This window comes from Schistocerca cancellata, unplaced genomic scaffold (assembly GCF_023864275.1).
Source record: "Schistocerca cancellata isolate TAMUIC-IGC-003103 unplaced genomic scaffold, iqSchCanc2.1 HiC_scaffold_1109, whole genome shotgun sequence".
NCBI lineage: Eukaryota > Metazoa > Arthropoda > Insecta > Orthoptera > Acrididae > Schistocerca > Schistocerca cancellata.
Genome location: NW_026047108.1, coordinates 758,142 through 779,383, shown reverse-complemented (window position 1 = coordinate 779,383; position 21,242 = coordinate 758,142). Strand labels below are relative to the sequence as shown.

The 21,242-nt window shown below is 47.4% G+C and overlaps 39 non-coding genes across 39 annotated transcripts; all 39 read left to right on the top strand.

Annotated features, from left to right (window-relative positions):
* Positions 1–153: 153 nt before the first annotated feature.
* On the top strand, positions 154–226 carry Trnar-ucg (transfer RNA arginine (anticodon UCG)). Its single transcript has one exon. It is a non-coding gene; the product is annotated as a tRNA-Arg (tRNA).
* A 440-nt stretch (positions 227–666) lies between these two features.
* On the top strand, positions 667–739 carry Trnak-cuu (transfer RNA lysine (anticodon CUU)). The gene has a single exon. It is a non-coding gene; the product is annotated as a tRNA-Lys (tRNA).
* A 321-nt stretch (positions 740–1,060) lies between these two features.
* On the top strand, positions 1,061–1,132 carry Trnat-agu (transfer RNA threonine (anticodon AGU)). The gene has a single exon. It is a non-coding gene; the product is annotated as a tRNA-Thr (tRNA).
* Positions 1,133–1,680: 548 nt separating this feature from the next.
* On the top strand, positions 1,681–1,753 carry Trnar-ucu (transfer RNA arginine (anticodon UCU)). The gene has a single exon. It is a non-coding gene; the product is annotated as a tRNA-Arg (tRNA).
* A 440-nt stretch (positions 1,754–2,193) lies between these two features.
* Trnak-cuu (transfer RNA lysine (anticodon CUU)) lies at positions 2,194–2,266 on the top strand. Its single transcript has one exon. It is a non-coding gene; the product is annotated as a tRNA-Lys (tRNA).
* Positions 2,267–2,587: 321 nt separating this feature from the next.
* Trnat-agu (transfer RNA threonine (anticodon AGU)) lies at positions 2,588–2,659 on the top strand. The gene has a single exon. It is a non-coding gene; the product is annotated as a tRNA-Thr (tRNA).
* A 538-nt stretch (positions 2,660–3,197) lies between these two features.
* Trnar-ucg (transfer RNA arginine (anticodon UCG)) lies at positions 3,198–3,270 on the top strand. The gene has a single exon. It is a non-coding gene; the product is annotated as a tRNA-Arg (tRNA).
* A 440-nt stretch (positions 3,271–3,710) lies between these two features.
* Trnak-cuu (transfer RNA lysine (anticodon CUU)) lies at positions 3,711–3,783 on the top strand. The gene has a single exon. It is a non-coding gene; the product is annotated as a tRNA-Lys (tRNA).
* A 321-nt stretch (positions 3,784–4,104) lies between these two features.
* Trnat-agu (transfer RNA threonine (anticodon AGU)) lies at positions 4,105–4,176 on the top strand. Its single transcript has one exon. It is a non-coding gene; the product is annotated as a tRNA-Thr (tRNA).
* Positions 4,177–4,738: 562 nt separating this feature from the next.
* Positions 4,739–4,811, top strand: Trnar-ucg (transfer RNA arginine (anticodon UCG)). Its single transcript has one exon. It is a non-coding gene; the product is annotated as a tRNA-Arg (tRNA).
* A 440-nt stretch (positions 4,812–5,251) lies between these two features.
* Trnak-cuu (transfer RNA lysine (anticodon CUU)) lies at positions 5,252–5,324 on the top strand. Its single transcript has one exon. It is a non-coding gene; the product is annotated as a tRNA-Lys (tRNA).
* A 321-nt stretch (positions 5,325–5,645) lies between these two features.
* On the top strand, positions 5,646–5,717 carry Trnat-agu (transfer RNA threonine (anticodon AGU)). Its single transcript has one exon. It is a non-coding gene; the product is annotated as a tRNA-Thr (tRNA).
* Positions 5,718–6,768: 1,051 nt separating this feature from the next.
* On the top strand, positions 6,769–6,841 carry Trnak-cuu (transfer RNA lysine (anticodon CUU)). Its single transcript has one exon. It is a non-coding gene; the product is annotated as a tRNA-Lys (tRNA).
* A 321-nt stretch (positions 6,842–7,162) lies between these two features.
* On the top strand, positions 7,163–7,234 carry Trnat-agu (transfer RNA threonine (anticodon AGU)). Its single transcript has one exon. It is a non-coding gene; the product is annotated as a tRNA-Thr (tRNA).
* A 565-nt stretch (positions 7,235–7,799) lies between these two features.
* Positions 7,800–7,872, top strand: Trnar-ucg (transfer RNA arginine (anticodon UCG)). The gene has a single exon. It is a non-coding gene; the product is annotated as a tRNA-Arg (tRNA).
* Positions 7,873–8,706: 834 nt separating this feature from the next.
* On the top strand, positions 8,707–8,778 carry Trnat-agu (transfer RNA threonine (anticodon AGU)). The gene has a single exon. It is a non-coding gene; the product is annotated as a tRNA-Thr (tRNA).
* A 556-nt stretch (positions 8,779–9,334) lies between these two features.
* Trnar-ucg (transfer RNA arginine (anticodon UCG)) lies at positions 9,335–9,407 on the top strand. Its single transcript has one exon. It is a non-coding gene; the product is annotated as a tRNA-Arg (tRNA).
* An 834-nt stretch (positions 9,408–10,241) lies between these two features.
* Positions 10,242–10,313, top strand: Trnat-agu (transfer RNA threonine (anticodon AGU)). The gene has a single exon. It is a non-coding gene; the product is annotated as a tRNA-Thr (tRNA).
* A 565-nt stretch (positions 10,314–10,878) lies between these two features.
* On the top strand, positions 10,879–10,951 carry Trnar-ucg (transfer RNA arginine (anticodon UCG)). Its single transcript has one exon. It is a non-coding gene; the product is annotated as a tRNA-Arg (tRNA).
* Positions 10,952–11,391: 440 nt separating this feature from the next.
* On the top strand, positions 11,392–11,464 carry Trnat-cgu (transfer RNA threonine (anticodon CGU)). Its single transcript has one exon. It is a non-coding gene; the product is annotated as a tRNA-Thr (tRNA).
* A 321-nt stretch (positions 11,465–11,785) lies between these two features.
* Positions 11,786–11,857, top strand: Trnat-agu (transfer RNA threonine (anticodon AGU)). Its single transcript has one exon. It is a non-coding gene; the product is annotated as a tRNA-Thr (tRNA).
* A 553-nt stretch (positions 11,858–12,410) lies between these two features.
* On the top strand, positions 12,411–12,483 carry Trnar-ucg (transfer RNA arginine (anticodon UCG)). Its single transcript has one exon. It is a non-coding gene; the product is annotated as a tRNA-Arg (tRNA).
* Positions 12,484–12,923: 440 nt separating this feature from the next.
* Positions 12,924–12,996, top strand: Trnat-cgu (transfer RNA threonine (anticodon CGU)). The gene has a single exon. It is a non-coding gene; the product is annotated as a tRNA-Thr (tRNA).
* A 321-nt stretch (positions 12,997–13,317) lies between these two features.
* Positions 13,318–13,389, top strand: Trnat-agu (transfer RNA threonine (anticodon AGU)). Its single transcript has one exon. It is a non-coding gene; the product is annotated as a tRNA-Thr (tRNA).
* A 562-nt stretch (positions 13,390–13,951) lies between these two features.
* On the top strand, positions 13,952–14,024 carry Trnar-ucg (transfer RNA arginine (anticodon UCG)). Its single transcript has one exon. It is a non-coding gene; the product is annotated as a tRNA-Arg (tRNA).
* Positions 14,025–14,464: 440 nt separating this feature from the next.
* Positions 14,465–14,537, top strand: Trnat-cgu (transfer RNA threonine (anticodon CGU)). Its single transcript has one exon. It is a non-coding gene; the product is annotated as a tRNA-Thr (tRNA).
* Positions 14,538–14,858: 321 nt separating this feature from the next.
* Trnat-agu (transfer RNA threonine (anticodon AGU)) lies at positions 14,859–14,930 on the top strand. Its single transcript has one exon. It is a non-coding gene; the product is annotated as a tRNA-Thr (tRNA).
* Positions 14,931–15,504: 574 nt separating this feature from the next.
* On the top strand, positions 15,505–15,577 carry Trnar-ucg (transfer RNA arginine (anticodon UCG)). Its single transcript has one exon. It is a non-coding gene; the product is annotated as a tRNA-Arg (tRNA).
* A 440-nt stretch (positions 15,578–16,017) lies between these two features.
* Trnat-cgu (transfer RNA threonine (anticodon CGU)) lies at positions 16,018–16,090 on the top strand. The gene has a single exon. It is a non-coding gene; the product is annotated as a tRNA-Thr (tRNA).
* Positions 16,091–16,411: 321 nt separating this feature from the next.
* Trnat-agu (transfer RNA threonine (anticodon AGU)) lies at positions 16,412–16,483 on the top strand. Its single transcript has one exon. It is a non-coding gene; the product is annotated as a tRNA-Thr (tRNA).
* A 562-nt stretch (positions 16,484–17,045) lies between these two features.
* Positions 17,046–17,118, top strand: Trnar-ucg (transfer RNA arginine (anticodon UCG)). The gene has a single exon. It is a non-coding gene; the product is annotated as a tRNA-Arg (tRNA).
* Positions 17,119–17,558: 440 nt separating this feature from the next.
* Positions 17,559–17,631, top strand: Trnat-cgu (transfer RNA threonine (anticodon CGU)). The gene has a single exon. It is a non-coding gene; the product is annotated as a tRNA-Thr (tRNA).
* A 321-nt stretch (positions 17,632–17,952) lies between these two features.
* Positions 17,953–18,024, top strand: Trnat-agu (transfer RNA threonine (anticodon AGU)). The gene has a single exon. It is a non-coding gene; the product is annotated as a tRNA-Thr (tRNA).
* A 538-nt stretch (positions 18,025–18,562) lies between these two features.
* Trnar-ucg (transfer RNA arginine (anticodon UCG)) lies at positions 18,563–18,635 on the top strand. Its single transcript has one exon. It is a non-coding gene; the product is annotated as a tRNA-Arg (tRNA).
* Positions 18,636–19,075: 440 nt separating this feature from the next.
* Trnak-cuu (transfer RNA lysine (anticodon CUU)) lies at positions 19,076–19,148 on the top strand. The gene has a single exon. It is a non-coding gene; the product is annotated as a tRNA-Lys (tRNA).
* Positions 19,149–19,469: 321 nt separating this feature from the next.
* On the top strand, positions 19,470–19,541 carry Trnat-agu (transfer RNA threonine (anticodon AGU)). Its single transcript has one exon. It is a non-coding gene; the product is annotated as a tRNA-Thr (tRNA).
* Positions 19,542–20,085: 544 nt separating this feature from the next.
* Positions 20,086–20,158, top strand: Trnar-ucg (transfer RNA arginine (anticodon UCG)). Its single transcript has one exon. It is a non-coding gene; the product is annotated as a tRNA-Arg (tRNA).
* A 440-nt stretch (positions 20,159–20,598) lies between these two features.
* Positions 20,599–20,671, top strand: Trnak-cuu (transfer RNA lysine (anticodon CUU)). The gene has a single exon. It is a non-coding gene; the product is annotated as a tRNA-Lys (tRNA).
* A 321-nt stretch (positions 20,672–20,992) lies between these two features.
* On the top strand, positions 20,993–21,064 carry Trnat-agu (transfer RNA threonine (anticodon AGU)). Its single transcript has one exon. It is a non-coding gene; the product is annotated as a tRNA-Thr (tRNA).
* Positions 21,065–21,242: the final 178 nt, after the last annotated feature.

Genomic DNA, 21,242 nt, shown 5'->3' with positions numbered 1-21,242 from the left:
AATGTAACTTGCGATGGGACACAGCAAGAAGTAGCGTCGTACTTTTAGTACTGAAATTTGAGATGGAGAACTGCGTCAAAGATGGGAAATTCATTCTGCCAAGTGTACAAATGTCGAAAATGAGGTGTGTGTGGAGAAGTATATTGCGCCAGTGACCGTGTGGCCTAATGGATAAGGCGTCGGACTTCGGATCCGAAGGTTGCAGGTTCGAATCCTGTCACGGTCGAGTTTTTCCTGTTCTGCAAAAGATGCATGCTGTTTTACTGTGTTGTTTGAGTACTCTAAAACTAGTTGGAAGTTGCTGCTGTCCGCTTCCTGGCTGCAAAACCGGCGTCTACCAGAAGCACAAGCAAGACAAGGGTGATCTGTAGCGAAGTTTTCGGCACAGTGCCGTTCAGGAGAGTTTTTGTTGGAACTACTGCATCTGATTCAGGAGCCAAGGGCTACGCCACAGGCGTCTGCGCACTGTCGAGCATGTGTGTTGAATAATGGTGCTGATAGCCACGTATCATTTCAAGCAGATTTGATGCCTTTCGGAGACAATTTTTCATTGAATAGGATTGTAGCTGATTTGTGGCAGCAGGAAATAAGCTGTAGTCAAAAGAATCTTCAATAGATGGTCGCAGGTCAAATCAGTATTGTATGGCTCGTAACGCGTTGCGTGCAGCACGGCTAGCTCTGTCGGTAGAGCATCAGACTCTTAATCTCAGGGTCGTGGGTTCGAGCCCCACGCTGGGCGGCGCAAAATTTTGTGTCTACGCGGATCCAACATGCGCCCCTCTCGTGAGCCTTGCGTAATGAACGTAACGGGTTACGACGATGCCTAGCTTCGTATGAATATCAGAGGAACGGTATTTGAAGCTGAAAGTGACTCTGAAATGAAATAAATGTGTTGTTTTGGAATTTTAGTTGTACATCGATATAGTGTGAGATGTGTAGGAAAGCAGCAGCTGTGCTAACTAAATGCAAATAATGGTCGCTCATGCGGTGCGTTTCGAGCTGAAGGGCTCCGATTCACTAGTCTGTAAGAACAAAGTACCCGAAAAGTGCGCTAGGAGGCGTCTCCTTAGCTCAGTGGCAGAGCGCTGGTCTAGTAAACCAGAGGTCGTGAGTTCGATCCTCACAGGAGGCAAATGAATTTTGTAACAGCCCCTCCCACCGTGGCCCTTTCGAAAAAAGCGGTCAAGGATAAAAAAAATTATGAATGGGTGCGGTATTTAAGAAATGCTCTCGCAAATGAATAGTGTGAATGGTGCTATTAAAGTGGGCACCAGAAACTGCTGCTTTTGGCAGTCTCCGGAGAATGCCGACGTGAAATACTTAGTTCTTGTGATGTATTTTCTACCCCTGATAAAGAGGCTCGCGATTGTCGTCGTCGTCGTCGTCGGCGCCGCCGCCGCTTTGGTAATAGCGACAACTCGCCATTGTATCACATAGGGTGAGGTACCTTCTGCAAGCGACTGAGATGGCACTAAGCGATTGAAGCTGATTTGCCTTCTCTTGTTTGATCAGCGTCATAAGGGCTTGAATGTAACTTGCGATGGGACACAGCAAGAAGTAGCGTCGTACTTTTAGTACTGAAATTTGAGATGGAGAACTGCGTCAAAGATGGGAAATTCATTCTGCCAAATGTAGAAATGTCGAAAATGAGGTGTGTGTGGAGAAGTATATTGCGCCAGTGACCGTGTGGCCTAATGGATAAGGCGTCGGACTTCTGATCCGAAGGTTGCAGGTTCGAATCCTGTCACGGTCGAGTTTTTCCTGTTCTGCAAAAGATGCATGCTGTTTTACTGTGTTGTTTGAGTACTCTAAAACTAGTTGGAAGTTGCTGCTGTCCGCTTCCTGGCTGCAAAACCGGCGTCTACCAGAAGCACAAGCAAGACAAGGGTGATCTGTAGCGAAGTTTTCGGCACAGTGCCGTTCAGGAGAGTTTTTGTTGGAACTACTGCATCTGATTCAGGAGCCAAGGGCTACGCCACAGGCGTCTGCGCACTGTCGAGCATGTGTGTTGAATAATGGTGCTGATAGCCACGTATCATTTCAAGCAGATTTGATGCCTTTCGGAGACAATTTTTCATTGAATAGGATTGTAGCTGATTTGTGGCAGCAGCAAATAAGCTGTAGTCAAAAGAATCTTCAATAGATGGTCGCAGGTCAAATCAGTAATATATGGCTCGTAACGCGTTGCGTGCAGCACGGCTAGCTCTGTCGGTAGAGCATCAGACTCTTAATCTCAGGGTCGTGGGTTCGAGCCCCACGCTGGGCGGCGCAAAATTTTGTGTCTACGCGGATCCAACATGCGCCCCTCTCGTGAGCCTTGCGTAATGAACGTAACGGGTTACGACGATGCCTAGCTTCGTATGAATATCAGAGGAACGGTATTTGAAGCTGAAAGTGACTCTGAAATGAAATAAATGTGTTGTTTTGGAATTTTAGTTGTACATCGATATAGTGTGAGATGTGTAGGAAAGCAGCAGCTGTGCTAACTAAATGCAAATAATGGTCGCTCATGCGGTGCGTTTCGAGCTGAAGGGCTCCGATTCACTAGTCTGTAAGAACAAAGTACCCGAAAAGTGCGCTAGGAGGCGTCTCCTTAGCTCAGTGGCAGAGCGCTGGTCTAGTAAACCAGAGGTCGTGAGTTCGATCCTCACAGGAGGCAAATGAATTTTGTAACAGCCCCTCCCACCGTGGCCCTTTCGAAAAAAGCGGTCAAGGATAAAAAAATTATGAATGGGTGCGGTATTTAAGAAATGCTCTCGCAAATGAATAGTGTGAATGGTGCTATTAAAGTGGGCACCAGAAACTGCTGCTTTTGGCAGTCTCCGGAGAATGCCGACGTGAAATACTTAGTTCTTGTGATGTATTTTCTACCCCTGATAAAGACCCTCGCGATTGTCGTCGTCGGCGCCGGCGCCGCTTTGGTAATAGCGACAACTCGCCATTGTATCACATAGGGTGAGGTACCTTCTGCAAGCGACTGAGATGGCACTAAGCGATTGAAGCTGATTTGCCACCTCTTGTTTGATCAGCGTCATAAGGGCTTGAATGTAACTTGCGATGGGACACAGCAAGAAGTAGCGTCGTACTTTTAGTACTGAAATTTGAGATGGAGAACTGCGTCAAAGATGGGAAATTCATTCTGCCAAGTGTACAAATGTCGAAAATGAGGTGTGTGTGGAGAAGTATATTGCGCCAGTGACCGTGTGGCCTAATGGATAAGGCGTCGTACTTCGGATGCGAAGATTGCAGGTTCGAATCCCGTCACGGTCGGGTTTTTCCTGTTCTGCAAAAGATGCATGCTGTTTTACTGTGTTGTTTGAGTACTCTAAAACTAGTTGGAAGTTGCTGCTGTCCGCTTCCTGGCTGCAAAACCGGCGTCTACCAGAAGCACAAGCAAGACAAGGGTGATCTGTAGCGAAGTTTTCGGCACAGTGCCGTTCAGGAGAGTTTTTGTTGGAACTACTGCATCTGATTCAGGAGCCAAGGGCTACGCCACAGGCGTCTGCGCACTGTCGAGCATGTGTGTTGAATAATGGTGCTGATAGCCACGTATCATTTCAAGCAGATTTGATGCCTTTCGGAGACAATTTTTCATTGAATAGGATTGTAGCTGATTTGTGGCAGCAGCAAATAAGCTGTAGTCAAAAGAATCTTCAATAGATGGTCGCAGGTCAAATCAGTAATATATGGCTCGTAACGCGTTGCGTGCAGCACGGCTAGCTCTGTCGGTAGAGCATCAGACTCTTAATCTCAGGGTCGTGGGTTCGAGCCCCACGCTGGGCGGCGCAAAATTTTGTGTCTACGCGGATCCAACATGCGCCCCTCTCGTGAGCCTTGCGTAATGAACGTAACGGGTTACGACGATGCCTAGCTTCGTATGAATATCAGAGGAACGGTATTTGAAGCTGAAAGTGACTCTGAAATGAAATAAATGTGTTGTTTTGGAATTTTAGTTGTACATCGATATAGTGTGAGATGTGTAGGAAAGCAGCAGCTGTGCTAACTAAATGCAAATAATGGTCGCTCATGCGGTGCGTTTCGAGCTGAAGGGCTCCGATTCACTAGTCTGTAAGAACAAAGTACCCGAAAAGTGCGCTAGGAGGCGTCTCCTTAGCTCAGTGGCAGAGCGCTGGTCTAGTAAACCAGAGGTCGTGAGTTCGATCCTCACAGGAGGCAAATGAATTTTGTAACAGCCCCTCCCACCGTGGCCCTTTCGAAAAAAGCGGTCAAGGATAAAAAAATTATGAATGGGTGCGGTATTTAAGAAATGCTCTCGCAAATGAATAGTGTGAATGGTGCTATTAAAGTGGGCACCAGAAACTGCTGCTTTTGGCAGTCTCCGGAGAATGCCGACGTGAAATACTTAGTTCTTGTGATGTATTTTCTACCCCTGATAAAGACCCTCGCGATTGTCGTCGTCGTCGTCGTCGTCGTCGTCGTCGTCGGCGCCGCCGCCGCTTTGGTAATAGCGACAACTCGCCATTGTATCACATAGGGTGAGGTACCTTCTGCAAGCGACTGAGATGGCACTAAGCGATTGAAGCTGATTTGCCTTCTCTTGTTTGATCAGCGTCATAAGGGCTTGAATGTAACTTGCGATGGGACACAGCAAGAAGTAGCGTCGTACTTTTAGTACTGAAATTTGAGATGGAGAACTGCGTCAAAGATGGGAAATTCATTCTGCCAAGTGTACAAATGTCGAAAATGAGGTGTGTGTGGAGAAGTATATTGCGCCAGTGAAGGTGTGGCCTAATGGATAAGGCGTCGGACTTCGGATCCGAAGATTGCAGGTTCGAATCCTGTCACGGTCGAGTTTTTCCTGTTCTGCAAAAGATGCATGCTGTTTTACTGTGTTGTTTGAGTACTCTAAAACTAGTTGGAAGTTGCTGCTGTCCGCTTCCTGGCTGCAAAACCGGCGTCTACCAGAAGCACAAGCAAGACAAGGGTGATCTGTAGCGAAGTTTTCGGCACAGTGCCGTTCAGGAGAGTTTTTGTTGGAACTACTGCATCTGATTCAGGAGCCAAGGGCTACGCCACAGGCGTCTGCGCACTGTCGAGCATGTGTGTTGAATAATGGTGCTGATAGCCACGTATCATTTCAAGCAGATTTGATGCCTTTCGGAGACAATTTTTCATTGAATAGGATTGTAGCTGATTTGTGGCAGCAGGAAATAAGCTGTAGTCAAAAGAATCTTCAATAGATGGTCGCAGGTCAAATCAGTATTGTATGGCTCGTAACGCGTTGCGTGCAGCCCGGCTAGCTCAGTCGGTAGAGCATGAGACTCTTAATCTCAGGGTCGTGGGTTCGAGCCCCACGCTGGGCGGCGCAAAATTTTGTGTCTACGCGGATCCAACATGCGCCCCTCTCGTGAGCCTTGCGTAATGAACGTAACGGGTTACGACGATGCCTAGCTTCGTATGAATATCAGAGGAACGGTATTTGAAGCTGAAAGTGACTCTGAAATGAAATAAATGTGTTGTTTTGGAATTTTAGTTGTACATCGATATAGTGTGAGATGTGTAGGAAAGCAGCAGCTGTGCTAACTAAATGCAAATAATGGTCGCTCATGCGGTGCGTTTCGAGCTGAAGGGCTCCGATTCACTAGTCTGTAAGAACAAAGTACCCGAAAAGCGCGCTAGGTGGCGCCTCCTTAGCTCAGTGGCAGAGCGCTGGTCTAGTAAACCAGAGGTCGTCAGTTCGATCCTCACAGGAGGCAAATGAATTTTGTAACAGCCCCTCCCACCGTGGCCCTTTCGAAAAAAGCGGTCAAGGATAAAAAAATTATGAATGGGTGCGGTATTTAAGAAATGCTCTCGCAAATGAATAGTGTGAATGGTGCTATTAAAGTGGGCACCAGAAACTGCTGCTTTTGGCAGTCTCCGGAGAATGCCGACGTGAAATACTTAGTTCTTGTGATGTATTTTCTACCCCTGATAAAGACCCTCGCGATTGTCGTCGTCGGCGCCGGCGCCGCTTTGGTAATAGCGACAACTCGCCATTGTATCACATAGGGTGAGGTACCTTCTGCAAGCGACTGAGATGGCACTAAGCGATTGAAGCTGATTTGCCACCTCTTGTTTGATCAGCGTCATAAGGGCTTGAATGTAACTTGCGATGGGACACAGCAAGAAGTAGCGTCGTACTTTTAGTACTGAAATTTGAGATGGAGAACTGCGTCAAAGATGGGAAATTCATTCTGCCAAGTGTACAAATGTCGAAAATGAGGTGTGTGTGGAGAAGTATATTGCGCCAGTGACCGTGTGGCCTAATGGATAAGGCGTCGTACTTCGGATCCGAAGATTGCAGGTTCGAATCCCGTCACGGTCGAGTTTTTCCTGTTCTGCAAAAGATGCATGCTGTTTTACTGTGTTGTTTGAGTACTCTAAAACTAGTTGGAAGTTGCTGCTGTCCGCTTCCTGGCTGCAAAACCGGCGTCTACCAGAAGCACAAGCAAGACAAGGGTGATCTGTAGCGAAGTTTTCGGCACAGTGCCGTTCAGGAGAGTTTTTGTTGGAACTACTGCATCTGATTCAGGAGCCAAGGGCTACGCCACAGGCGTCTGCGCACTGTCGAGCATGTGTGTTGAATAATGGTGCTGATAGCCACGTATCATTTCAAGCAGATTTGATGCCTTTCGGAGACAATTTTTCATTGAATAGGATTGTAGCTGATTTGTGGCAGCAGCAAATAAGCTGTAGTCAAAAGAGTCTTCAATAGATGGTCGCAGGTCAAATCAGTAATATATGGCTCGTAACGCGTTGCGTGCAGCACGGCTAGCTCTGTCGGTAGAGCATCAGACTCTTAATCTCAGGGTCGTGGGTTCGAGCCCCACGCTGGGCGGCGCAAAATTTTGTGTCTACGCGGATCCAACATGCGCCCCTCTCGTGAGCCTTGCGTAATGAACGTAACGGGTTACGACGATGCCTAGCTTCGGTTGAATATCAGAGGAACGGTATTTGAAGCTGAAAGTGACTCTGAAATGAAATAAATGTGTTGTTTTGGAATTTTAGTTGTACATCGATATAGTGTGAGATGTGTAGGAAAGCAGCAGCTGTGCTAACTAAATGCAAATAATGGTCGCTCATGCGGTGCGTTTCGAGCTGAAGGGCTCCGATTCACTAGTCTGTAAGAACAAAGTACCCGATAAGTGCGCTAGGAGGCGCCTCCTTAGCTCAGTGGCAGAGCGCTGGTCTAGTAAACCAGAGGTCGTCAGTTCGATCCTCACAGGAGGCAAATGAATTTTGTAACAGCCCCTCCCACCGTGGCCCTTTCGAAAAAAGCGGTCAAGGATAAAAAAATTATGAATGGGTGCGGTATTTAAGAAATGCTCTCGCAAATGAATAGTGTGAATGGTGCTATTAAAGTGGGCACCAGAAACTGCTGCTTTTGGCAGTCTCCGGAGAATGCCGACGTGAAATACTTAGTTCTTGTGATGTATTTTCTACCCCTGATAAAGACCCTCGCGATTGTCGTCGTCGTCGTCGTCGTCGTCGTCGTCGTCGTCGGCGCCGCCGCCGCTTTGGTAATAGCGACAACTCGCCATTGTATCACATAGGGTGAGGTACCTTCTGCAAGCGACTGAGATGGCACTAAGCGATTGAAGCTGATTTGCCTTCTCTTGTTTGATCAGCGTCATAAGGGCTTGAATGTAACTTGCGATGGGACACAGCAAGAAGTAGCGTCGTACTTTTAGTACTGAAATTTGAGATGGAGAACTGCGTCAAAGATGGGAAATTCATTCTGCCAAGTGTACAAATGTCGAAAATGAGGTGTGTGTGGAGAAGTATATTGCGCCAGTGAAGGTGTGGCCTAATGGATAAGGCGTCGGACTTCGGATCCGAAGATTGCAGGTTCGAATCCTGTCACGGTCGAGTTTTTCCTGTTCTGCAAAAGATGCATGCTGTTTTACTGTGTTGTTTGAGTACTCTAAAACTAGTTGGAAGTTGCTGCTGTCCGCTTCCTGGCTGCAAAACCGGCGTCTACCAGAAGCACAAGCAAGACAAGGGTGATCTGTAGCGAAGTTTTCGGCACAGTGCCGTTCAGGAGAGTTTTTGTTGGAACTACTGCATCTGATTCAGGAGCCAAGGGCTACGCCACAGGCGTCTGCGCACTGTCGAGCATGTGTGTTGAATAATGGTGCTGATAGCCACGTATCATTTCAAGCAGATTTGATGCCTTTCGGAGACAATTTTTCATTGAATAGGATTGTAGCTGATTTGTGGCAGCAGCAAATAAGCTGTAGTCAAAAGAATCTTCAATAGATGGTCGCAGGTCAAATCAGTAATATATGGCTCGTAACGCGTTGCGTGCAGCACGGCTAGCTCTGTCGGTAGAGCATCAGACTCTTAATCTCAGGGTCGTGGGTTCGAGCCACACGCTGGGCGGCGCAAAATTTTGTGTCTACGCGGATCCAACATGCGCCCCTCTCGTGAGCCTTGCGTAATGAACGTAACGGGTTACGACGATGCCTAGCTTCGGTTGAATATCAGAGGAACGGTATTTGAAGCTGAAAGTGACTCTGAAATGAAATAAATGTGTTGTTTTGGAATTTTAGTTGTACATCGATATAGTGTGAGATGTGTAGGAAAGCAGCAGCTGTGCTAACTAAATGCAAATAATGGTCGCTCATGCGGTGCGTTTCGAGCTGAAGGGCTCCGATTCACTAGTCTGTAAGAACAAAGTACCCGAAAAGTGCGCTAGGAGGCGCCTCCTTAGCTCAGTGGCAGAGCGCTGGTCTAGTAAACCAGAGGTCGTCAGTTCGATCCTCACAGGAGGCAAATGAATTTTGTAACAGCCCCTCCCACCGTGGCCCTTTCGAAAAAAGCGGTCAAGGATAAAAAAATTATGAATGGGTGCGGTATTTAAGAAATGCTCTCGCAAATGAATAGTGTGAATGGTGCTATTAAAGTGGGCACCAGAAACTGCTGCTTTTGGCAGTCTCCGGAGAATGCCGACGTGAAATACTTAGTTCTTGTGATGTATTTTCTACCCCTGATAAAGACCCTCGCGATTGTCGTCGTCGTCGTCGTCGTCGTCGTCGGCGCCGCCGCCGCTTTGGTAATAGCGACAACTCGCCATTGTATCACATAGGGTGAGGTACCTTCTGCAAGCGACTGAGATGGCACTAAGCGATTGAAGCTGATTTGCCTTCTCTTGTTTGATCAGCGTCATAAGGGCTTGAATGTAACTTGCGATGGGACACAGCAAGAAGTAGCGTCGTACTTTTAGTACTGAAATTTGAGATGGAGAACTGCGTCAAAGATGGGAAATTCATTCTGCCAAGTGTACAAATGTCGAAAATGAGGTGTGTGTGGAGAAGTATATTGCGCCAGTGAAGGTGTGGCCTAATGGATAAGGCGTCGGACTTCGGATCCGAAGATTGCAGGTTCGAATCCTGTCACGGTCGAGTTTTTCCTGTTCTGCAAAAGATGCATGCTGTTTTACTGTGTTGTTTGAGTACTCTAAAACTAGTTGGAAGTTGCTGCTGTCCGCTTCCTGGCTGCAAAACCGGCGTCTACCAGAAGCACAAGCAAGACAAGGGTGATCTGTAGCGAAGTTTTCGGCACAGTGCCGTTCAGGAGAGTTTTTGTTGGAACTACTGCATCTGATTCAGGAGCCAAGGGCTACGCCACAGGCGTCTGCGCACTGTCGAGCATGTGTGTTGAATAATGGTGCTGATAGCCACGTATCATTTCAAGCAGATTTGATGCCTTTCGGAGACAATTTTTCATTGAATAGGATTGTAGCTGATTTGTGGCAGCAGCAAATAAGCTGTAGTCAAAAGAATCTTCAATAGATGGTCGCAGGTCAAATCAGTAATATATGGCTCGTAACGCGTTGCGTGCAGCACGGCTAGCTCTGTCGGTAGAGCATCAGACTCTTAATCTCAGGGTCGTGGGTTCGAGCCACACGCTGGGCGGCGCAAAATTTTGTGTCTACGCGGATCCAACATGCGCCCCTCTCGTGAGCCTTGCGTAATGAACGTAACGGGTTACGACGATGCCTAGCTTCGGTTGAATATCAGAGGAACGGTATTTGAAGCTGAAAGTGACTCTGAAATGAAATAAATGTGTTGTTTTGGAATTTTAGTTGTACATCGATATAGTGTGAGATGTGTAGGAAAGCAGCAGCTGTGCTAACTAAATGCAAATAATGGTCGCTCATGCGGTGCGTTTCGAGCTGAAGGGCTCCGATTCACTAGTCTGTAAGAACAAAGTACCCGAAAAGTGCGCTAGGAGGCGCCTCCTTAGCTCAGTGGCAGAGCGCTGGTCTAGTAAACCAGAGGTCGTCAGTTCGATCCTCACAGGAGGCAAATGAATTTTGTAACAGCCCCTCCCACCGTGGCCCTTTCGAAAAAAGCGGTCAAGGATAAAAAAATTATGAATGGGTGCGGTATTTAAGAAATGCTCTCGCAAATGAATAGTGTGAATGGTGCTATTAAAGTGGGCACCAGAAACTGCTGCTTTTGGCAGTCTCCGGAGAATGCCGACGTGAAATACTTAGTTCTTGTGATGTATTTTCTACCCCTGATAAAGACCCTCGCGATTGTCGTCGTCGTCGTCGTCGTCGTCGTCGTCGTCGTCGGCGCCGCCGCCGCTTTGGTAATAGCGACAACTCGCCATTGTATCACATAGGGTGAGGTACCTTCTGCAAGCGACTGAGATGGCACTAAGCGATTGAAGCTGATTTGCCTTCTCTTGTTTGATCAGCGTCATAAGGGCTTGAATGTAACTTGCGATGGGACACAGCAAGAAGTAGCGTCGTACTTTTAGTACTGAAATTTGAGATGGAGAACTGCGTCAAAGATGGGAAATTCATTCTGCCAAGTGTACAAATGTCGAAAATGAGGTGTGTGTGGAGAAGTATATTGCGCCAGTGAAGGTGTGGCCTAATGGATAAGGCGTCGGACTTCGGATCCGAAGATTGCAGGTTCGAATCCTGTCACGGTCGAGTTTTTCCTGTTCTGCAAAAGATGCATGCTGTTTTACTGTGTTGTTTGAGTACTCTAAAACTAGTTGGAAGTTGCTGCTGTCCGCTTCCTGGCTGCAAAACCGGCGTCTACCAGAAGCACAAGCAAGACAAGGGTGATCTGTAGCGAAGTTTTCGGCACAGTGCCGTTCAGGAGAGTTTTTGTTGGAACTACTGCATCTGATTCAGGAGCCAAGGGCTACGCCACAGGCGTCTGCGCACTGTCGAGCATGTGTGTTGAATAATGGTGCTGATAGCCACGTATCATTTCAAGCAGATTTGATGCCTTTCGGAGACAATTTTTCATTGAATAGGATTGTAGCTGATTTGTGGCAGCAGGAAATAAGCTGTAGTCAAAAGAATCTTCAATAGATGGTCGCAGGTCAAATCAGTATTGTATGGCTCGTAACTCGTTGCGTGCAGCCCGGCTAGCTCAGTCGGTAGAGCATGAGACTCGTAATCTCAGGGTCGTGGGTTCGAGCCCCACGCTGGGCGGCGCAAAATTTTGTGTCTACGCGGATCCAACATGCGCCCCTCTCGTGAGCCTTGCGTAATGAACGTAACGGGTTACGACGATGCCTAGCTTCGTATGAATATCAGAGGAACGGTATTTGAAGCTGAAAGTGACTCTGAAATGAAATAAATGTGTTGTTTTGGAATTTTAGTTGTACATCGATATAGTGTGAGATGTGTAGGAAAGCAGCAGCTGTGCTAACTAAATGCAAATAATGGTCGCTCATGCGGTGCGTTTCGAGCTGAAGGGCTCCGATTCACTAGTCTGTAAGAACAAAGTACCCGAAAAGTGCGCTAGGAGGCGCCTCCTTAGCTCAGTGGCAGAGCGCTGGTTTAGTAAACCAGAGGTCGTCAGTTCGATCCTCACAGGAGGCAAATGAATTTTGTAACAGCCCCTCCCACCGTGGCCCTTTCGAAAAAAGCGGTCAAGGATAAAAATATTATGAATGGGTGCGGTATTTAAGAAATGCTCTCGCAAATGAATAGTGTGAATGGTGCTATTAAAGTGGGCACCAGAAACTGCTGCTTTTGGCAGTCTCCGGAGAATGCCGACGTGAAATACTTAGTTCTTGTGATGTATTTTCTACCCCTGATAAAGACCCTCGCGATTGTCGTCGTCGTCGTCGTCGTCGTCGTCGTCGTCGGCGCTTTGGTAATAGCGACAACTCGCCATTGTATCACATAGGGTGAGGTACCTTCTGCAAGCGACTGAGATGGCACTAAGCGATTGAAGCTGATTTGCCTTCTCTTGTTTGATCAGCGTCATAAGGGCTTGAATGTAACTTGCGATGGGACACAGCAAGAAGTAGCGTCGTACTTTTAGTACTGAAATTTGAGATGGAGAACTGCGTCAAAGATGGGAAATTCATTCTGCCAAGTGTACAAATGTCGAAAATGAGGTGTGTGTGGAGAAGTATATTGCGCCAGTGACCGTGTGGACTAATGGATAAGGCGTCGGACTTCGGATCCGAAGATTGCAGGTTCGAATCCTGTCACGGTCGAGTTTTTCCTGTTCTGCAAAAGATGCATGCAGTTTTACTGTGTTGTTTGAGTACTCTAAAACTAGTTGGAAGTTGCTGCTGTCCGCTTCCTGGCTGCAAAACCGGCGTCTACCAGAAGCACAAGCAAGACAAGGGTGATCTGTAGCGAAGTTTTCGGCACAGTGCCGTTCAGGAGAGTTTTTGTTGGAACTACTGCATCTGATTCAGGAGCCAAGGGCTACGCCACAGGCGTCTGCGCACTGTCGAGCATGTGTGTTGAATAATGGTGCTGATAGCCACGTATCATTTCAAGCAGATTTGATGCCTTTCGGAGACAATTTTTCATTGAATAGGATTGTAGCTGATTTGTGGCAGCAGGAAATAAGCTGTAGTCAAAAGAATCTTCAATAGATGGTCGCAGGTCAAATCAGTATTGTATGGCTCGTAACTCGTTGCGTGCAGCCCGGCTAGCTCAGTCGGTAGAGCATGAGACTCGTAATCTCAGGGTCGTGGGTTCGAGCCCCACGCTGGGCGGCGCAAAATTTTGTGTCTACGCGGATCCAACATGCGCCCCTCTCGTGAGCCTTGCGTAATGAACGTAACGGGTTACGACGATGCCTAGCTTCGTATGAATATCAGAGGAACGGTATTTGAAGCTGAAAGTGACTCTGAAATGAAATAAATGTGTTGTTTTGGAATTTTAGTCGTACATCGATATAGTGTGAGATGTGTAGGAAAGCAGCAGCTGTGCTAACTAAATGCAAATAATGGTCGCTCATGCGGTGCGTTTCGAGCTGAAGGGCTCCGATTCACTAGTCTGTAAGAACAAAGTACCCGAAAAGTGCGCTAGGAGGGGCCTCCTTAGCTCAGTGGCAGAGCGCTGGTGTAGTAAACCAGAGGTCGTCAGTTCGATCCTCACAGGAGGCAAATGAATTTTGTAACAGCCCCTCCCACCGTGGCCCTTTCGAAAAAAGCGGTCAAGGATAAAAAAATTATGAATGGGTGCGGTATTTAAGAAATGCTCTCGCAAATGAATAGTGTGAATGGTGCTATTAAAGTGGGCACCAGAAACTGCTGCTTTTGGCAGTCTCCGGAGAATGCCGACGTGAAATACTTAGTTCTTGTGATGTATTTTCTACCCCTGATAAAGACCCTCGCGATTGTCGTCGTCGTCGTCGTCGTCGTCGTCGTCGTCGGCGCTGCCGTCGCTTTGGTAATAGCGACAACTCGCCATTGTATCACATAGGGTGAGGTACCTTCTGCAAGCGACTGAGATGGCACTAAGCGATTGAAGCTGATTTGCCTTCTCTTGTTTGATCAGCGTCATAAGGGCTTGAATGTAACTTGCGATGGGACACAGCAAGAAGTAGCGTCGTACTTTTAGTACTGAAATTTGAGATGGAGAACTGCGTCAAAGATGGGAAATTCATTCTGCCAAGTGTACAAATGTCGAAAATGAGGTGTGTGTGGAGAAGTATATTGCGCCAGTGACCGTGTGGCCTAATGGATAAGGCGTCGGACTTCGGATCCGAAGATTGCAGGTTCGAATCCTGTCACGGTCGAGTTTTTCCTGTTCTGCAAAAGATGCATGCAGTTTTACTGTGTTGTTTGAGTACTCTAAAACTAGTTGGAAGTTGCTGCTGTCCGCTTCCTGGCTGCAAAACCGGCGTCTACCAGAAGCACAAGCAAGACAAGGGTGATCTGTAGCGAAGTTTTCGGCACAGTGCCGTTCAGGAGAGTTTTTGTTGGAACTACTGCATCTGATTCAGGAGCCAAGGGCTACGCCACAGGCGTCTGCGCACTGTCGAGCATGTGTGTTGAATAATGGTGCTGATAGCCACGTATCATTTCAAGCAGATTTGATGCCTTTCGGAGACAATTTTTCATTGAATAGGATTGTAGCTGATTTGTGGCAGCAGGAAATAAGCTGTAGTCAAAAGAATCTTCAATAGATGGTCGCAGGTCAAATCAGTATTGTATGGCTCGTAACTCGTAGCGTGCAGCCCGGCTAGCTCAGTCGGTAGAGCATGAGACTCGTAATCTCAGGGTCGTGGGTTCGAGCCCCACGCTGGGCGGCGCAAAATTTTGTGTCTACGCGGATCCAACATGCGCCCCTCTCGTGAGCCTTGCGTAATGAACGTAACGGGTTACGACGATGCCTAGCTTCGTATGAATATCAGAGGAACGGTATTTGAAGCTGAAAGTGACTCTGAAATGAAATAAATGTGTTGTTTTGGAATTTTAGTTGTACATCGATATAGTGTGAGATGTGTAGGAAAGCAGCAGCTGTGCTAACTAAATGCAAATAATGGTCGCTCATGCGGTGCGTTTCGAGCTGAAGGGCTCCGATTCACTAGTCTGTAAGAACAAAGTACCCGAAAAGTGCGCTAGGAGGGGCCTCCTTAGCTCAGTGGCAGAGCGCTGGTGTAGTAAACCAGAGGTCGTCAGTTCGATCCTCACAGGAGGCAAATGAATTTTGTAACAGCCCCTCCCACCGTGGCCCTTTCGAAAAAAGCGGTCAAGGATAAAAAAATTATGAATGGGTGCGGTATTTAAGAAATGCTCTCGCAAATGAATAGTGTGAATGGTGCTATTAAAGTGGGCACCAGAAACTGCTGCTTTTGGCAGTCTCCGGAGAATGCCGACGTGAAATACTTAGTTCTTGTGATGTATTTTCTACCCCTGATAAAGACCCTCGCGATTGTCGTCGTCGTCGTCGTCGTCGTCGTCGTCGTCGTCGTCGTCGTCGGCGCCGCCGCCGCTTTGGTAATAGCGACAACTCGCCATTGTATCACATAGGGTGAGGTACCTTCTGCAAGCGACTGAGATGGCACTAAGCGATTGAAGCTGATTTGCCTTCTCTTGTTTGATCAGCGTCATAAGGGCTTGAATGTAACTTGCGATGGGACACAGCAAGAAGTAGCGTCGTACTTTTAGTACTGAAATTTGAGATGGAGAACTGCGTCAAAGATGGGAAATTCATTCTGCCAAGTGTACAAATGTCGAAAATGAGGTGTGTGTGGAGAAGTATATTGCGCCAGTGACCGTGTGGCCTAATGGATAAGGCGTCGGACTTCGGATCCGAAGATTGCAGGTTCGAATCCTGTCACGGTCGAGTTTTTCCTGTTCTGCAAAAGATGCATGCAGTTTTACTGTGTTGTTTGAGTACTCTAAAACTAGTTGGAAGTTGCTGCTGTCCGCTTCCTGGCTGCAAAACCGGCGTCTACCAGAAGCACAAGCAAGACAAGGGTGATCTGTAGCGAAGTTTTCGGCACAGTGCCGTTCAGGAGAGTTTTTGTTGGAACTACTGCATCTGATTCAGGAGCCAAGGGCTACGCCACAGGCGTCTGCGCACTGTCGAGCATGTGTGTTGAATAATGGTGCTGATAGCCACGTATCATTTCAAGCAGATTTGATGCCTTTCGGAGACAATTTTTCATTGAATAGGATTGTAGCTGATTTGTGGCAGCAGGAAATAAGCTGTAGTCAAAAGAATCTTCAATAGATGGTCGCAGGTCAAATCAGTATTGTATGGCTCGTAACTCGTTGCGTGCAGCCCGGCTAGCTCAGTCGGTAGAGCATGAGACTCGTAATCTCAGGGTCGTGGGTTCGAGCCCCACGCTGGGCGGCGCAAAATTTTGTGTCTACGCGGATCCAACATGCGCCCCTCTCGTGAGCCTTGCGTAATGAACGTAACGGGTTACGACGATGCCTAGCTTCGTATGAATATCAGAGGAACGGTATTTGAAGCTGAAAGTGACTCTGAAATGAAATAAATGTGTTGTTTTGGAATTTTAGTTGTACATCGATATAGTGTGAGATGTGTAGGAAAGCAGCAGCTGTGCTAACTAAATGCAAATAATGGTCGCTCATGCGGTGCGTTTCGAGCTGAAGGGCTCCGATTCACTAGTCTGTAAGAACAAAGTACCCGAAAAGTGCGCTAGGAGGCGCCTCCTTAGCTCAGTGGCAGAGCGCTGGTGTAGTAAACCAGAGGTCGTCAGTTCGATCCTCACAGGAGGCAAATGAATTTTGTAACAGCCCCTCCCACCGTGGCCCTTTCGAAAAAAGCGGTCAAGGATAAAAAAATTATGAATGGGTGCGGTATTTAAGAAATGCTCTCGCAAATGAATAGTGTGAATGGTGCTATTAAAGTGGGCACCAGAAACTGCTGCTTTTGGCAGTCTCCGGAGAATGCCGACGTGAAATACTTAGTTCTTGTGATGTATTTTCTACCCCTGATAAAGACCCTCGCGATTGTCGTCGTCGTCGTCGTCGTCGTCGTCGTCGTCGGCGCCGCCGCCGCTTTGGTAATAGCGACAACTCGCCATTGTATCACATAGGGTGAGGTACCTTCTGCAAGCGACTGAGATGGCACTAAGCGATTGAAGCTGATTTGCCTTCTCTTGTTTGATCAGCGTCATAAGGGCTTGAATGTAACTTGCGATGGGACACAGCAAGAAGTAGCGTCGTACTTTTAGTACTGAAATTTGAGATGGAGAACTGCGTCAAAGATGGGAAATTCATTCTGCCAAGTGTACAAATGTCGAAAATGAGGTGTGTGTGGAGAAGTATATTGCGCCAGTGACCGTGTGGCCTAATGGATAAGGCGTCGGACTTCGGATCCGAAGATTGCAGGTTCGAATCCTGTCACGGTCGAGTTTTTCCTGTTCTGCAAAAGATGCATGCAGTTTTACTGTGTTGTTTGAGTACTCTAAAACTAGTTGGAAGTTGCTGCTGTCCGCTTCCTGGCTGCAAAACCGGCGTCTACCAGAAGCACAAGCAAGACAAGGGTGATCTGTAGCGAAGTTTTCGGCACAGTGCCGTTCAGGAGAGTTTTTGTTGGAACTACTGCATCTGATTCAGGAGCCAAGGGCTACGCCACAGGCGTCTGCGCACTGTCGAGCATGTGTGTTGAATAATGGTGCTGATAGCCACGTATCATTTCAAGCAGATTTGATGCCTTTCGGAGACAATTTTTCATTGAATAGGATTGTAGCTGATTTGTGGCAGCAGGAAATAAGCTGTAGTCAAAAGAATCTTCAATAGATGGTCGCAGGTCAAATCAGTATTGTATGGCTCGTAACTCGTTGCGTGCAGCCCGGCTAGCTCAGTCGGTAGAGCATGAGACTCGTAATCTCAGGGTCGTGGGTTCGAGCCCCACGCTGGGCGGCGCAAAATTTTGTGTCTACGCGGATCCAACATGCGCCCCTCTCGTGAGCCTTGCGTAATGAACGTAACGGGTTACGACGATGCCTAGCTTCGTATGAATATCAGAGGAACGGTATTTGAAGCTGAAAGTGACTCTGAAATGAAATAAATGTGTTGTTTTGGAATTTTAGTTGTACATCGATATAGTGTGAGATGTGTAGGAAAGCAGCAGCTGTGCTAACTAAATGCAAATAATGGTCGCTCATGCGGTGCGTTTCGAGCTGAAGGGCTCCGATTCACTAGTCTGTAAGAACAAAGTACCCGAAAAGTGCGCTAGGAGGCGCCTCCTTAGCTCAGTGGCAGAGCGCTGGTTTAGTAAACCAGAGGTCGTCAGTTCGATCCTCACAGGAGGCAAATGAATTTTGTAACAGCCCCTCCCACCGTGGCCCTTTCGAAAAAAGCGGTCAAGGATAAAAAAATTATGAATGGGTGCGGTATTTAAGAAATGCTCTCGCAAATGAATAGTGTGAATGGTGCTATTAAAGTGGGCACCAGAAACTGCTGCTTTTGGCAGTCTCCGGAGAATGCCGACGTGAAATACTTAGTTCTTGTGATGTATTTTCTACCCCTGATAAAGACCCTCGCGATTGTCGTCGTCGTCGTCGTCGTCGCTTTGGTAATAGCGACAACTCGCCATTGTATCACATAGGGTGAGGCACCTTCTGCAAGCGACTGAGATGGCACTAAGCGATTGAAGCTGATTTGCCTTCTCTTGTTTGATCAGCGTCATAAGGGCTTGAATGTAACTTGCGATGGGACACAGCAAGAAGTAGCGTCGTACTTTTAGTACTGAAATTTGAGATGGAGAACTGCGTCAAAGATGGGAAATTCATTCTGCCAAGTGTACAAATGTCGAAAATGAGGTGTGTGTGGAGAAGTATATTGCGCCAGTGACCGTGTGGCCTAATGGATAAGGCGTCGGACTTCGGATCCGAAGATTGCAGGTTCGAATCCTGTCACGGTCGAGTTTTTCCTGTTCTGCAAAAGATGCATGCTGTTTTACTGTGTTGTTTGAGTACTCTAAAACTAGTTGGAAGTTGCTGCTGTCCGCTTCCTGGCTGCAAAACCGGCGTCTACCAGAAGCACAAGCAAGACAAGGGTGATCTGTAGCGAAGTTTTCGGCACAGTGCCGTTCAGGAGAGTTTTTGTTGGAACTACTGCATCTGATTCAGGAGCCAAGGGCTACGCCACAGGCGTCTGCGCACTGTCGAGCATGTGTGTTGAATAATGGTGCTGATAGCCACGTATCATTTCAAGCAGATTTGATGCCTTTCGGAGACAATTTTTCATTGAATAGGATTGTAGCTGATTTGTGGCAGCAGGAAATAAGCTGTAGTCAAAAGAATCTTCAATAGATGGTCGCAGGTCAAATCAGTATTGTATGGCTCGTAACGCGTTGCGTGCAGCCCGGCTAGCTCAGTCGGTAGAGCATGAGACTCTTAATCTCAGGGTCGTGGGTTCGAGCCCCACGCTGGGCGGCGCAAAATTTTGTGTCTACGCGGATCCAACATGCGCCCCTCTCGTGAGCCTTGCGTAATGAACGTAACGGGTTACGACGATGCCTAGCTTCGTATGAATATCAGAGGAACGGTATTTGAAGCTGAAAGTGACTCTGAAATGAAATAAATGTGTTGTTTTGGAATTTTAGTTGTACATCGATATAGTGTGAGATGTGTAGGAAAGCAGCAGCTGTGCTAACTAAATGCAAATAATGGTCGCTCATGCGGTGCGTTTCGAGCTGAAGGGCTCCGATTCACTAGTCTGTAAGAACAAAGTACCCGAAAAGTGCGCTAGGAGGCGCCTCCTTAGCTCAGTGGCAGAGCGCTGGTTTAGTAAACCAGAGGTCGTCAGTTCGATCCTCACAGGAGGCAAATGAATTTTGTAACAGCCCCTCCCACCGTGGCCCTTTCGAAAAAAGTGGTCAAGGATAAAAAAATTATGAATGGGTGCGGTATTTAAGAAATGCTCTCGCAAATGAATAGTGTGAATGGTGCTATTAAAGTGGGCACCAGAAACTGCTGCTTTTGGCAGTCTCCGGAGAATGCCGACGTGAAATACTTAGTTCTTGTGATGTATTTTCTACCCCTGATAAAGACCCTCGCGATTGTCGTCGTCGTCGTCGTCGTCGTCGTCGCTTTGGTAATAGCGACAACTCGCCATTGTATCACATAGGGTGAGGCACCTTCTGCAAGCGACTGAGATGGCACTAAGCGATTGAAGCTGATTTGCCTTCTCTTGTTTGATCAGCGTCATAAGGGCTTGAATGTAACTTGCGATGGGACACAGCAAGAAGTAGCGTCGTACTTTTAGTACTGAAATTTGAGATGGAGAACTGCGTCAAAGATGGGAAATTCATTCTGCCAAGTGTACAAATGGCGAAAATGAGGTGTGTGTGGAGAAGTATATTGCGCCAGTGAAGGTGTGGCCTAATGGATAAGGCGTCGGACTTCGGATCCGAAGATTGCAGGTTCGAATCCTGTCACGGTCGAGTTTTTCCTGTTCTGCAAAAGATGCATGCTGTTTTACTGTGTTGTTTGAGTACTCTAAAACTAGTTGGAAGTTGCTGCTGTCCGCTTCCTGGCTGCAAAACCGGCGTCTACCAGAAGCACAAGCAAGACAAGGGTGATCTGTAGCGAAGTTTTCGGCACAGTGCCGTTCAGGAGAGTTTTTGTTGGAACTACTGCATCTGATTCAGGAGCCAAGGGCTACGCCACAGGCGTCTGCGCACTGTCGAGCATGTGTGTTGAATAATGGTGCTGATAGCCACGTATCATTTCAAGCAGATTTGATGCCTTTCGGAGACAATTTTTCATTGAATAGGATTGTAGCTGATTTGTGGCAGCAGGAAATAAGCTGTAGTCAAAAGAATCTTCAATAGATGGTCGCAGGTCAAATCAGTATTGTATGGCTCGTAACGCGTTGCGTGCAGCCCGGCTAGCTCAGTCGGTAGAGCATGAGACTCTTAATCTCAGGGTCGTGGGTTCGAGCCCCACGCTGGGCGGCGCAAAATTTTGTGTCTACGCGGATCCAACATGCGCCCCTCTCGTGAGCCTTGCGTAATGAACGTAACGGGTTACGACGATGCCTAGCTTCGTATGAATATCAGAGGAACGGTATTTGAAGCTGAAAGTGACTCTGAAATGAAATAAATGTGTTGTTTTGGAATTTTAGTTGTACATCGATATAGTGTGAGATGTGTAGGAAAGCAGCAGCTGTGCTAACTAAATGCAAATAATGGTCGCTCATGCGGTGCGTTTCGAGCTGAAGGGCTCCGATTCACTAGTCTGTAAGAACAAAGTACCCGAAAAGTGCGCTAGGAGGCGCCTCCTTAGCTCAGTGGCAGAGCGCTGGTCTAGTAAACCAGAGGTCGTCAGTTCGATCCTCACAGGAGGCAAATGAATTTTGTAACAGCCCCTCCCACCGTGGCCCTTTCGAAAAAAGCGGTCAAGGATAAAAAAATTATGAATGGGTGCGGTATTTCAGAAATGCTCTCGCAAATGAATAGTGTGAACGGTGCTATTAAAGTGGGCACCAGAAACTGCTGCTTTTGGCAGCCTCCGGAGAATGCCGAC